Source organism: Cervus elaphus, chromosome 27 (genome assembly GCF_910594005.1).
Source record: "Cervus elaphus chromosome 27, mCerEla1.1, whole genome shotgun sequence".
Classification (NCBI taxonomy): domain Eukaryota; kingdom Metazoa; phylum Chordata; class Mammalia; order Artiodactyla; family Cervidae; genus Cervus; species Cervus elaphus.
In genome coordinates, this window is record NC_057841.1 from 50,638,231 (window position 1) to 50,652,908 (window position 14,678).

The following is a 14,678-nucleotide window of genomic DNA, read 5'->3' on the forward strand; positions in this document are numbered from 1 at the left end:
AGACCTTGATGCTGGGAAAGACTGCAGGCAGGAGGAGAAGGGGCAGGACAGAGGTTGAGATGGTTGGATGGCATCACCGATACAAGGGACATGAGTTTGAGCAAGCTCTGGGAGATGATGCAGGACAGGGAAGCCTGGCGAGCTGCACTCCGCGGAGTTGCAAAGAGTTGGACACGACTTAGAGACTGAACAACAACCCTTATCCTAGAAGCAGCGAGAGGCCCTTAGGGGGTCTAAGCAGGGTGCTGTCAGGTCAGATGAGCATATCCTCAGTGCACTGTGTACAGATCAGGGTGGGGACGGGGTTGGCGACAGAAAATGCAGAAGGACCAGTTGGATTTCTGGGCGAGTCCGGGGAGGGTGATGGGAATGGAGGGATTGGCAGACTCCAGAACTGACCATGGAGGTCACAGGGGCACAGGGAGGGCTGAAGCAGGAGGTGTGGAGGACCGTGATGCTCTTTATAGGAGGCAGGAACCCAGGGCGTGGGGCCCAGGTCAGGAGGTCCGTGTGGGCACCCTAGAAGGAAAGTTACCACCAACCTAGATAGCATATTACAAAGCAGAAACATTACTTTGCCAACAAAGGTCCATCTAGTCAAGGCTATGGTTTTTCTAGTGGTCACGTATGGATGTGAGAGTTGGACTATAAAGAAAGCTGAGAGCCGAAAAATTGATGCTTTTGAACTGTGGTGTTGGACAAGACTCTTGAGAGTCCTTTGGGCTGCAAGGAGATCCAACCAGTCCATCCTAAAGGAGATCAGTCCTGGGTATTCACTGGAAGGACAGATGCTGAAGCTGAAACTCCAACACTTTGGCCACCTCATGCGAAGAGTTGACTCATTGGAAAAGACTCTGATGCTGGGAGGGATTGGGGGCAGGAGGAGAAGGGGACGACAGAGGATGAGATGGTTGGATGGCATCACTGATTCAATGGACATGAGTTTGAGTAAACTCCAGGAGTTGGTGATGGACAGGGAGGCCTGGTGTGCTGCGATTCATGGGGTCGCAAAGAGTCGGACACGACTGAGCGACTGAACTGAACTGAACTGAACTGAAACACAGCAACACTGGACTGAGTGACTGATTGAGCTGCCAACTGAGTCACTGAAAAATGATGCCCAGAACCTCCTTCCTGGGACAAGGCTCAGTGTGAGGCCCCCACCCACCTAGGACTCACCCCAGACGGGAACAGACCACAGAAAAGACACTGCAGGTGGCCAAGCCCTGGGGGAAAGAGTCCATATAATGAAAATGTAAGCTATTATTACTATTACCTTATCAGATCAGATAAGATCGCAGTGAAAGGTGGGGCCACGGCAGCTTGTAATATAATAGACATGGGCTCTCAGGTGGCAGGTGGCTGTTGCGCTGATTCTTACTCACTCGGAAGCTAGATCACAGTACTAATGTGAACCGTGTGTGAAATATCCCTTTTTCATGCACTAGCAGTGAAAGGTCTTCACAAACCTGTAGCCCAGTGAATGTACTTCTGAGTAACGGGAATCTGCAGGTGGGCATCATTTTATTATCATGTACAAGCCATCGTCATCTAAGCTTTGATGTCACGTTAAAGAAACTGCTCTAGCCACTGAGGATGGTGATGAATCACCCATACAAGGCCCCTCGAGGAGAAAGTGACACTTGACTGCTATCCAGGACCTGAGGATTTTAAAACTGTACTTAATGCCATTAGGCTGCTCCTAGAACCACAACATGTGAGGAAAGGCATGGAATTTGGGCCCTTTGCTGTGCGTGAGGGAGGGGACTTGTACAGAATCCATCCACTTGTACTCGGTCCATCAATGGCTGATCCAGGACCTTAATCCATACCATCTAACCTGTCAGGATGCCTCTTCCACTGCACTAAGGACCTTAAGAAACCTTTCTAGAGATTCCCAGTCTCTCGGGCCCTAGGTTGAGTCTTCATTGAAACCACCAGAGGAAATGAGAGCAAAGATTATTTCTAACTGTCCAAGTCGGCAGGCAAAGGACACTGCATCTTGGCGGATGTTTTGGGAACTAGGGGATGCTAGGGGGCTGGGGGACAGTTGCTTGAAAGACAGAGCAATGGCACAGGACTCAGGGAACAAAGTCTTATTGGCTTATCTGTTTATAAACAATGCATACTTTACCTATGTCTAGAAAAGATTCGGGGCGGTTTGCAATTTAAAACAAATACATGCAATAAAATAGTTCAGACTGACATCAGATTGCAGAATTGTCTTTAACAGCAAAAAGAAAACTGGAAATGATCCAAGTGCCCCTCTATAGGGGGCTGGTTCAAAAAAAACTGTCCATGTATCCTGTGGAATACTACACAGCTATTTTAAGAAATGAAGCATTTGCTCTGTGTACTAATATGGAGAAATTTCAACTACATTTAAGGAAATAAAAAAGAGCAAGGTGCAGAATATACAGTAGGCTATCTTTTGTATGGTAAAGTGGTAAGCCAAGAATCTACTGAAATTTCTCCATTTTAGCATAAGGAAAACACAAAAAATAAACCTAGAAGTTATATAAATGGCCTATAGAGGGCGACAGGGGGAGCATGCAATCTTGGTGCATACCTGTGGGCGTCAGTCAGTTTGATTTCTGAACTGTAGAAAATGCTTCACCTATTCAAATATTCTAATTCAACTAGAATTAGAATTGAAGCCCTCCAGGCCTTCCTCGCTGTGTCCCCAGCATGGCCCTGGTTCCCCCCACTCTGGGGTGGATGCCTGTGCCCTGGCCCTGCTCAGCCACAGTATTTGTTGGAGAAGAATTCTGCAGAGATGAGAGGATAGCACCCTCAGTTAAGGATGGTGGCTTAGGCTGTGTAAGCGAGCCCTTTCCCTCCCAGGCTCCTCTCTAACCCCTCCCAGAGTAGGAGGGGGCAGCCAGCCATCACACCCATTAAAATGTACTGCCAACCACCAAGACGTCCACCAAGGAAGTGAAATTAATTTTAGCCTATTAATAAATTATATCCATATTATATTAGACAATAGTATAAAAAACTAGAGTGATGTGTATGGGCAGTTTTTAAAAGATTATATTAAGTAAAAACACAAGCTGCAGAACATAATATATAGCTTGATCCCATCTTTCTGTAATATGAATCTATTTTTCCAAATCCATGGCAACAATATAAATACAGACAGTGATATGGATGTGAAACTTCTCTGAACTGTTGATAGTGATGATCTCTGGGGTGGGGTGGGGGTATCTCACAATTTCCCTCACTTACTCAAGTTTCATTCTCTTATAGTGTAATCACTCAGTCATGTCCTACTCTTTGCAACCCCATGGACTGTAGGCCACCAGGCTCCTCTGTACATGGATTTCCCAGGCAAGAATACTGGAGTGGGTTTCCATTTCCTTCTCCAGGGGATCTTCCCAACCCAGGGATCGAACCCAGGTCTCCCACACTGCAGGCAGACACTTTAACCTCTGAGCCACCAGGGAAGCCCCATTTTCTTATACAAAGCAATTATTATTTTTGTAATCCAAACAGCAAGGAGATCAAATTAGTCAATCCTAAAGGAAATCAACCCTGAATATTCATTGGAAGGACTGATGCTGAAGCTCCAATACTTTGGCCACCTAATGCGAAGAGCCAGCTCATTGGAAAAGACCCTGATGTTGGGAAAGATTGAGGGCAGGAGGAGAAGAAGGCAGCAGCGGATGAGATGGTTATATAGCATCACCAACTCAATGGACATGAATTTGAGGAAACTCCAGGAAATAGTGAAGAACAGAGAAGCCTGGCATGCTGCAGTCCATGGGGTCGTGAAGAGTCAAAACACTACGTGGCAACTGAACAACAACAGTCCAAACCTAGATCTCTCCATTCACTGCATACATCGCTGGTCTGGTGGATCTAGTCAGAGATTGAGTGGAAGAACTCCCCTCCCAGCCCTGCACCATCCCACAGATGGGAAACTGAGGCCCAGAGAGGTCAAGGGACGTCCTCGACATCACACAGTGAGTTAACAGCAAAGCTCCGCTGAGAGCTCCTATCTCCTGACTCAGCCCTACATTCTTTATGCCTTGCAGTCTGAAAATAAAATTAGTGTGTATTTGTGGAGGGTTCTTTATGTGACTGGTAGGGGGAAACAGGGGTAATATTGGCAAAAAAAAAAAAAAATACTTGGCACTCCAGGACTCATTACCTGGCTGCCAGGTCAATAACACCTCCATCGACTCATGAAAGATTCCAGGCAAGTATTCATTTAAAGAGGAACCATTAGCTGTAAATCAATGCCCAGAGTGAGTGCTGAGTTACAAAGTGAGTTAGAATAAGTGGGTAAATGGAAGGCTGGTCTCAGCCCCAACGGCCACCTGACTGTTATCCACCAGAGCAGGGAGAAGATATTCCCCCTGACCCAGAAGAGCAGCAGAAGGTCAGGGTCAGGGGAAGCTTCTTCAAGGAGTATTTCTCTAACACAAAAATAATTGCCACTGCCTCCCCAAAGCAGCTGCAATGGCAAGATGCCTAGTAATCAATTAACAAGCGTTATTGAATCTATGGTGCACTGGGCTAGGAAGGCCGGCAGACAGGGATAAGGAAGGTGGCCTCTTCTTTGGTCATCACTGCTTCACAACTTAGAAAGGCTTTAACTCAATCATCCCTTTGGAGCCTCTTGATGTCATGTGGCTGGCAGTTTTTAATCTTTGCTTTGTGTCTGAGGAAGCAATTCCATGACTTGCTCAGGGTCCCACAGGGCACTTCCAAAGCTGAGCTGGACGCCAGGCCTGCCAAGCTTGGTCCCACACACTTCTCCCACAGCCCGCTCTGCTGGGGGCAGCAGTGTCCAGAAAATTGGACCAACGGCCTCTGGTAAAGTGGAACGGCCAAAAAGCACAAGACAAACCAGTCTGGAGTCGTGTGCTACGTCTCACCTCCCGCCCACCCCAGACCACCTGTGGTCACACTTTGCCACTCTGAGATTTTTGTCCTTTGAAAAGGGACACTTTGTACTTGTGGGTTTGCATGTGTGAATACACATGAACACATTTTTCTAAATGTTTGACTCTTTATATTTCTTGCACTGTTTTTACATTCATCGCCCATTAAACTATTTTCGGAGTGAAATGATGTCGTCAGCACAGGCAATCTAACTATTTCCAGTTAATAGATGAGGAAACTGGGGCCTGGGGCAACTTGTCCTGTGTCTTATTACTGCTCAGTGTAGAAGAGGGGGAGGCCAAGCACTCTCTCTGGGTCATTTCATTTCATCCTCCAAACCGTCCTGGGAGGGAGGGAGGCGTGGTCGCCCCATCCTACCCTTGAGGACACTGAGGCTCAGGGAGGCTAGGTCCCCTGACCCAAGTGGCAGAGCCAGAACCCAGCGCTGCAGGCCTGCAGCTGAGGTGTACGGTTGCAGGGAAGATCCACAGTGGGGCTGATTTCGTGCCAGGCACTGAATAGGTCTTTCCCCAAATGCCAATACTAACAATAGCTTTCTGAGCCTTCAAATGTGCCGGCAGTGGGCTGAGCTCTGTCCACGCAGGACTCTGGAGGACAAGGCCAGGCTGTCTCTGAACCCTCGAGTGGCACAGAGCTGGGCCCCCTCGTGCTGAAGCATCCAGCACAGCCCCATCCCTTTCTAGGACCTTTTCATTCATTTCTGCTGTGCAAGTGAAAGGACAGTGTGGGCTCTTGGCTAACAAGTGTCTTTGATGGCTATCCATCCCAAGTAACGCCATGCATACCCGCCGGGAGGAGTCAGAGCCACCCCTCCCAGCTCTCTGCACCCAAGAAACTGGACTGGCTCCCGGGGTGCCTCAAATCCTTCAACTTTACTGGAGCAATTGCTGCCCACCTTTTGCATGATTCCACTCAGGCCGTCGTCTCTCTGTGCCCTAAGGAATGATTTGCTGATGATAATAAACATTTCCACAAGAAGCTAGGGTATCTCTGAATCATAATTTATTGCTTTGTTTCCATAGTTGATTTTTCTTTTTTTTTTTTTACTGAAAAAATAGGGCAGGAGTGAGTGAGCGTGGACAGGATGAGTAATCCCGGCTGCTCTAAGCTCTGCTGGGAAGACAGAAAAAAGGGGTGGAGATGGAGAGGAGAAGAGAATGGGAGTGGGTGGAAGGCCGGACAGGGGGAGCATGACCCCATGTCCGGACACGGAAGACTTGGGCCCCCAAGTCAGATAAGACTGCTCAGCTGAAGCCTGTAGACACGTGGAGGCGGAAGACAGGAAAGTATTCCAACGGAAAGATCCACAAACAACAAAGGCATGGCCCGTCCGAACATTGCCAGGCTTCAGACTCAGGTCAAGTGCCACCTCCTCCAGGTGGCCTTCAAAGACTACATCAGCCAAGAGTGATGCGCCCTTTCCTCCGAACCTGAACCTTTCATCTTTCCCTAGGCTAGATGACTTTGCCCTGTCACTGTGTATCTCAGCACTGTCACTCCCCCTCCCCCAGTTTCATCGTGAGCTCCCAAAGGGCAGAGAACTTGTTTTTAAATTTTCTCTACCTTTGGAGGCACATGACACCCAGGATAGTCTATACTTTTAGGTGATATTAGACCACACCTGTACACAGAGCCATGAGCCTCCAAACAAACATTTGTGGATCAAGTTTCAGAAAATGGCACCAAACAATAATCATACATTTTAACCTTTGGTGTTGGGCTTTATTCTATATGAAGCCTTTTCATACTCTTGGAACATAAATAGCAGGTGATATGAAGCTCATTCTATTAGGTAAGAAAACTGAGGCTCAGAAAGTTTGAGTGATTGACCAATCACCAGCTAGTAAACAGAAACAGCTCTCGAACCCAGGTTTCTGACCTTCCTGATTTTCATTAGAGGAGCTGAAAGTTGCTATCTGCTCTGAAGCACATGATGTATTATTGAAGGGAACACAGCATTGCTATAGCCTACCCCCACTCAAGACACAGCATGTATTAACATACATTCACAGTACAGTCAGGGCTTCCTTGGTGGCTCAGTTGCTAAAGAATCTGCCTGCAGTGCAGAAGACCTGGGTTCAGTCCCCAGGTCAGGAAGATCCCCTGCAGAAGGGAATGTCTGTACACTCCAGTGGCACCTGGCAGGCTACCGTCCATGGAATCACAAAGAGAGACTAACACTTTCACAGTATAATCAAGGCTCTGAAGACACCTGTTTGGCTTTGTTCAATACTACCTTCTCCAAATTTACCTTACCTGGAACCCTTTTGCATGGGATACCTACAAAATCCCAAACTGGGGAAATGTTCTATTAACCACTGTTATTTTTCTAAAGGGTATAAATCATGTTCTAGGAGAAGCTATACATTATAGAGAAAGAAAGGCTTCAGTTAGATAAATAAAGCTCTAATGGTGAAATTTCAGGGTTCAGCCAGTCAATAAGGACATTAATTATTATTTTACTTTTTATTATTGAACATTTCAAATACACAGAAAATAGAAAAGCACAATAAATCCCCACGTACCCATCACCAACCACCAAACCAGCTTCAACAATATTCAACAATCTGTTTTTGCTTCATTCTTTTAAATCTAAAATGTTTTAGAGACAATCCCAGACATCATCTGTAAATACGTCAGTATGTAACATTGCCACAGTATCACACACCCTAAAATAATTAACAGTAATTCCTGGATCTCTAACTCCCAGCCCATCTCTAATCTCCTATTTGAGAGACTAGAATAACCTCCTATTGAGAGAACACTGATTCTCTCAGAGAGAATCAAGGTGGACTTGGTCAGGATTCAAACTCGATCCACACAGTGTGCTCCATCAATATGTCTATTAAACGACTTTAAATCTGTAACAATTCCCTCACGCCTCCCTTTTACTTCCCCTTGACCTCTTCTTGGAGAAGTTGGGGCATTGTCCTAAGGAGCCCTCTCGGTCTGGATCTGGGGACGCCCTCCCAGTGCCGGGCTCTCCCAAATCCCTCCAGTTCCTGCATAAGCTGGTCGTTCGAGTCACAGGCAGGAGCGGTTTGACGGTGGGAAATGTGCTGGGTGCTCTGTGTCCCTTCCATTACGTAGCAGCTGGTTGCCTACTTTTAGCAAAGCTAGCATTGATCCATGGGTTTGGATGCTGGAGAACGCTTTTTTAAGCAAGTTGGTCCTCCCAGAAGCTGCAAAGTCATATCACATTCTAGAATTTGGTTCTAGATAATCTCTAACGCAAGATTTCATGGGGGATTCTCTCTACCATCAAAGTCCAAAATGCTTATCAGCTTATCCTTCCCTAGGCTATTTCTGGGTGACCTTTGACCCTTTTTTTTTTTTTTTTAAAGAAAAGACACTTTTAAATGACCAGACAAGCTGGAGTTCCCTTCAGGCCAGGCCTTAGCAGCAACTCCACGGACTTAGCTGGAGTCCCAGGGTCTCCACAGCCCATGGATTCCTCCGCCCATCCCTTAGAAGATGAGTCAGAGTCTCAAGGAGAACAAGAACACATAGTTGAACTTGATAAATATGCATCCAAAAATTTTAAAAACCAAATTACACAAATCAAGCTTATTCTGAGAGGTTCGTTTTGCCAGGGGTCTCTAGTGCTCCAATCAGCATAATTAAATAGCAAGATCTCTCTAGAATTGATTGTGGTTTTCACATTTTTTATCATCCAAGGACCATTTCAGTGAGATGATTTTAAGCTAATAAGAACCCCCAAATTAGAAACTAATTAAGGAGATGGAAAATACAAATGTATTTGTTTTTAGTCAGGCACTATTTTTATCAGAGGAATCATGAAAAATTAAAATTGTTAAAGTACTCATATGAAGGTTGTCAGTCAAGGACAACGTGGCTTTCTGCCTCTCCCGACTGCAATGTTTTAAGGTGATGTATCAGAAGCCGTTCCCAATGGGCCCCCAGGAAGCAATAAAGAGACTAATTTTGAAGAGAATTACACACTGCTAGGCTTGGTAAGGAAAAGGGAGGGGTTGCCATAATATTCTCAAATCTTTGGTGATTAAGAGTCACAGTGCCTCTTCCTTTTTTGGCAACAACATTAAATCACTGCAGCGCACTTTCTCATGCCCATTTAACAGATAGGAGCATTAAGGCCTGGAGAAGTTGAGAGGTGTGCAGAGGGTCACGAGCAAACTTAGAAAGAATCTAGACTATTTCTCTATCTCCAGGTGCTTGATTTTATGACACCCCGTCCTTGCTGTCCTTGATTACCTTTTAAAACAGATGCTAAGTCACCGTGACACTGCTTTGGAGACTCCTTCAGGATTCCTGACAGCGGGGAGAGCTCAGGCCCCAGGAGAGAAGCAGGAAGCAGAAGCCAGCTGCCCCTGGGGGAGGAAGCGCATGTCTAGTGAGGATGCAGCAGGGGACCCACAGATGACTGCGGTGAGCATCCAAGGACCACTGACGCAACCACAGACTATCAGATGTTGACCCAACCTTGAAAATGCTGCTTCAGTCCGCAGGGCTGGAGAATTCCCACTCATCTGTAGACTTTGCCCTGATTCCAGCACGGCTGACACCCGGTTACTCTTTGCATCACCGACCTGCACCTCCTGGTCCTGCTCCCTCCATATCAGCCCTGAGGACAGCGGACCTGCCGACAGACACCCTCTTCAAACCTCCTTCCCCACCGCAGAATCCTCACCAAACCCAAGCCAGGTAGGTAAAAAGGACCCTACAGAACTTCCTTGGTTCCAGGTCTCTCTCCCCTCAGGCCCAGGAAGGACAGAAGGTGAACATTCCTAATAACTGGGGATAGATTCCACACTTGGGGAGACGAGTTAAAGACCCCACACACTAGGCTGAAGGCAAATAAAGACGCCAGGGAAACCTGCCCCTGACACACAGGAGACCACAGGTTGGTTCACAAGGGCCTGTGCTGTGGGGAGGAGCAGGCGGGGAGCACTGCTTTGGGCCTGCGGGCGGGAGGACAGTGCGTGATGCTGACCCAGCCTCCCTCATGATGCTGAGCGGGAGGGCGCGGTTAGAACCCACCCACCTCTCAAACAAGAAAACACCCCAAGGAGGGAATTAAGAGTCTCAATAACATTTTATAACTTTACAAAGGACTTTCACACATACTATCTCATTTGTGTCTCAGAAAAACCCCAAAGGCAGGAATTATTTAACCCAGTGTTCAGACGAGGCTGGGTTTAGGGGAATTTGGTTTTGTGGAGTGCTAGCCCTATGCCAGTGACCTGTGCCAGGGTGCTGTGTGAACTCACATACAGAGAAATGACTGTTTTCAGCTGCTGCTGGAAATCAGTGCCTGGAGTAGATGTCATTCACAGAGTAATAAAGGAAAATACCCCTCCAAGCCCTGAAAGAGCAGCCATATCTATGACCCTGGCTCTCTGGCCCTAAAGGAGAATAACCTGTATTTTTACGGCCATGGAAAGAAAGGAGGCAGGTGCGGTAGGGACGGATCTTTGTTTCAAAGGCAGAGACTGGGAGACGGGAGAGACGGGAAGAAGGACAAGCAGATTTTGGAGTAGGGTGCCTGGGTCAGCTTCCAAGACACTTGGGATGGCTTAGGTAATGGGTCCTGGGGTGGCCAGCAACCCTCAGCCTGCTGAAACACAGCACCACAGAAATGTCCACACTCTAAAGCTAGAAGTCTGGGGACCCCAGAATTCCCTACGACAGAGCTGACATAGGGCTGCAAGCTGCCTGCAGGGCCTGCCCCCTCCAGGTGACCGACCACACGGCTCTGGACAAGGAGGGCCCCAGGCGGCCGCCACGCCACCCTGGGCAAAGGTGCAGGCTCGTCCCTGCCCCTTTGTCCTGCCCTGTGAAAACGCACGGCCCTTATACAACAGAAAGGTTAGGGACAGAACTATAGAAAATCCTACTAGGAAACTTTTGCCAAACTTAGCCCATAGGGAGAACACCACTTGGTTTTCATTTAATTTCAGTTCAGTTCAGTCACTCAGTCGTGTCCGACTCTTTGCGACCCCATGGACCGCAGCACGCCAGACCTCCCTGTCCATCATCAACTCCCAGAGTTTACTCAAACTCATGTCTATCGAGTCGATGATGCCATCGTCCCCTTCTCCTCCCGCCTTCAATCTTTCCCAGCATGAGGGTCTTTTCCAATGAGTCAGTTCTTTGCATCACGTGGCCAAAGGATTAGAGTTTCAGCTTCAGCATCAGTCCTCAAAATAAAAAGCTTATTTCTTGGCCTGAAATGTCACCGAGTAATCATCATTTTCTTTAGTCATCACAGCTACCCAGTAAAACAGACTTTCTCAGTGCCACTCCCAACGCAGATTCTGAAGCTCAGAGAGCTTTGGGAACTGCCGGGGCTCGGCCCCGGACCTGGAAGTGGTGGTGTCCCGAGGCTAGCTAGGTAGGTCCACGGCCAGGCCAGGACATATGTTCCCATCCAGCACAAGTAATTCAAGACATCTCTGATTCTTCAAGCCAGTTTCCCTAAGAATTCATGTCAGAGGTATCATGAGAAGAGGACAGAATAGTAGATCCTGCTGTTTAGCTCAGGATACACCTGGCCTCTGGTGCCCCTGAACAAGATGCTCTGAATTCTAGACATGGGTTGACCAATACAGCAGCCACAAGCCACAGGTGCTATTGAACACTTGCAATGTGGCTGGCCCAAACCGAGATACACTGGAAGTACCAAATGCACTCTGGACCTCAAAGACTATCTTCAGAAAGAAGAACATGAACTATCTTGTTACTAATCTTTATATTCACTCCATGTTGCAATGATAATACTTTGAACACATTGAGTTCAAGGAGACATTATTACAATTAATTTCACTTGCTTCAAGTTTACAACCGTGTGTGTGGCTCATGCTCGGTCTCTCTGGGCAGCCCCTCTCCAGGTCCCAAGTCTTGCCTCGGTTTCTGTACCCATCTCACCCTGCCCCACTCCCGAGGGCAGCGCTGGAAGCCGAGAAGGCAAGACTCTCCAAGTATTCTGAGAACGTCCTCTCTTCTCAACGTTTCCGTAAATTCCTGGATGCATCCCTCCCACCCTGTACCCTACTCAGTGCCCAGAAAGCATCTCCGGGCCCAGCCACTGCCAAAGCACTCGCACACAGTCACCATTTCTGAGTGTTTGGATCCACCTTAAACCACATTTTCCATGGCCAGAGGAATGCTGAGAACCAGGTTTTCAAAGCCCAGGCCTCAAGCGTGTTAAGTCGCTCGGTCGTGTCCGGCTTCAAACCAGTTCACTTCCCAGTTGGAAGCCCTGGGAATTCTGATGCGTTTCTCCCAGGCTTCTTTACTCCCTCCTCCCTGCAGACCGTGAGCTCCTCCAAGAGCAGAACAATGGAAGCAAACTGAATGATTGATCACTTATTATGGTGCCAGCTACAGTGCTAAGTGCTGTGCATGTCTCGTTTTATTTAATTCTCCCAACCAGCCTATGAGTGAGGAAGTCTTGTCCCCATTTTGAAGACAGGAGCCCAAGGCTCCCAGAATCTGGGATCTGTCTCTACTCCCATGCTTTCCCTTCTGCGCTTTATTCCCTCCCCTGGGAGCAGACACACCTCATGCATCTTTGTTTGTCTGGCACTAGCATGGTGCAGAGTGCAAAACAGGTACTTGGTAAATACTGGGAAACTAGGTTAAGAACCTTCTGATAGATTCAATCTGCTGTTCTTTCTTTACTTAATCAGAATGTATTTTGCCCCTTACCTTCTTAAGGCTGTACACATGAGAACTCCTCACCCACCCACCTGAAGATCCCCTAAAGGAGGGCATGGCTACCCACTCCAGTATTCTTCCCTGGAGAATCCCATGGACAGAGGAGCCTGTCGGGCTGCATACAGTCCATAGGGTCACAAACGGTTGGACACAACCAAAGCAACTTAACACACACACACACTCACCTGCAGGGCTGGGCTTTTTCTGCCTCCTTCTGCCCCCATTGCTTCCCATCACAAGGCCCTGCAGATTTAGCTCTGCCCAGGTCCCCAGCCAAGCTGAAAATGCACAGACCATCTCTTCCACTGAGAGATGGGGGTCTGAGCATAGCCCAGGGCCAGTACCCTAGGGTCTAGGGTGCCTGGGGACACAGCTAGCCCCAGGAAATTATGAAGACGACAGCTCCCTAGCAAAGTACCCCCGGGCCTAGCCAGACCCCTGACTATCCTTGCTGGGAGCCCCCCCTCAAAGCTCAATTCCCCTTCCATTTGTTCATATAGACAGAAGTCAAGTCCCGAGCTTGCCTGGTGCCTGAAGCCGATCCATTTCCTAGAATTGGGTTGTTTTCTGGATTCCTTCTTCATCTTATTCTTTCTGCCTGATTTAGAACAAGGCCACCCAGAAGTCCTAATACTCTGCCCCTCCCCACCCTTTGGCTAGCCTCATGGACCCTGACACTGGCCTGCACAGGAATGGAATTTGCCCCACCCCCTTGGGCCTCCTGCCCCAGGCCACTGGCCTTCTCCCCCTGCCCTGGTCAGTTTCCCAAGGCCCCAAGCTATTTTTGCTCCCACCCTAGCCTGTTGTTCACCCATGGTGGAAATGGCCAGAGTAATACCCGGTATGATACAGTGGCCAAATGGCCAGTGGGAACAGGTTCTCCACCAAATGATCAATGGGAACAGGCCCTCCATCAGATCAGAACTCATCTTTGGGGTCTCCATCCCACTGGATCCTGCTCCTTCCAGCCTCAGGGCTTTGCCCTCTAGGCTCTGAGGACCTTCTCAATGTTTTCTGCTATGGCTGACCTCCTCCAATTACTTGCTAGACCCAGAGTGTCGGTCAGCCCTTTCCTGAGCTCTCTAGACCCCTACTCATGACCTCTCCTAGCCAGCCTTGATCATCTGCTACTTGCCCTGGCATCTTTGGAGTGCTGAAGGAAGCCACAAAGTCTCTACTTCCTTTTTAACAAGAAATACCAACCCATCACCTCACGTCATTCAAGAAATCTGATCCAACCCAGGTCTGTCCCTCAGGTATCACTGATACAGGAAAGAGCTCCTGCCTGTCTTGCTGCCTCTGTTTCCCCACAAGAATCCATACCCTGCTGCTTCCCAAAGGAGCTATGGGAAATAATGACTCCTTGATTTGTTACTCTGAGGTCTTAAAACAGGAGGTGATACATCCATAATGGCATCAGGCCTTCCTGCAAGGTATAGTAAGTGAAACTGCCTGATGCTAAATCTTCTGGTGTTAACTCCAGCAAGCGCTTGGGGCAGAAACTAATAACTATAAAGCATCCATCTATCATCTTATCAGGCCTTACTCTGCTCTGTTTGCATAGTTATCTTCCCAAGAGTTGACATTGTATGTCTACTCCAGGCTGATATATTCTCCTACCTGCCACATCATTCAGAAAGGATTGATGAACCTCAGGTTCATTACCTGTCATTACACCGTGTACATGTCACTGGGGGCCGAAGTATCAATTCCTCTTGAGTCTCCCCGGTGACGCAGTCCTGCCTTGGAGGCTCCAGGTCCAACGCGCTGCAGATGGTGCTCACTCTGCAGGCTCTGGAGGGCTCCACGCCATCCCTTACCTTCTCCTGGCTGGGCCTGCTCCTTGGGGGTGGTGTGGCCTTCTGAGCGCCCAGCTGCTTCAGAGTGGGGACCTGCAGGAAGAACAGAGGCCCGATGACCTACCAGGGCCAGAGACACAGGTCCAAGTTTTAACTGTTCTAGAACTTTCCAGCCATCTTTCTTTCTCTCTTTCTCTTTTATTATTAGGTCTTATAACTCCAGGTGACTGTATAGACTACCTCAGCAAGGGTCTTCACTGCCAATGT

The 14,678-nt window shown here is 48.1% G+C and overlaps 1 protein-coding gene across 2 annotated transcripts in view; it reads right to left on the bottom strand.

The window, feature by feature from the left end:
• ZBTB7C (zinc finger and BTB domain containing 7C) overlaps positions 1 to 14,399 on the bottom strand; it is a 299,319-nt gene extending 284,920 nt beyond the window's left edge. For both annotated transcript variants that reach the window (XM_043889523.1, XM_043889519.1), the window contains exon 1: positions 14,278 to 14,399. The gene's annotated coding sequence lies outside the window, so the exon portion shown is untranslated. The remainder of the gene's footprint in view (positions 1 to 14,277) is intronic.
• Positions 14,400 to 14,678: the final 279 nt, after the last annotated feature.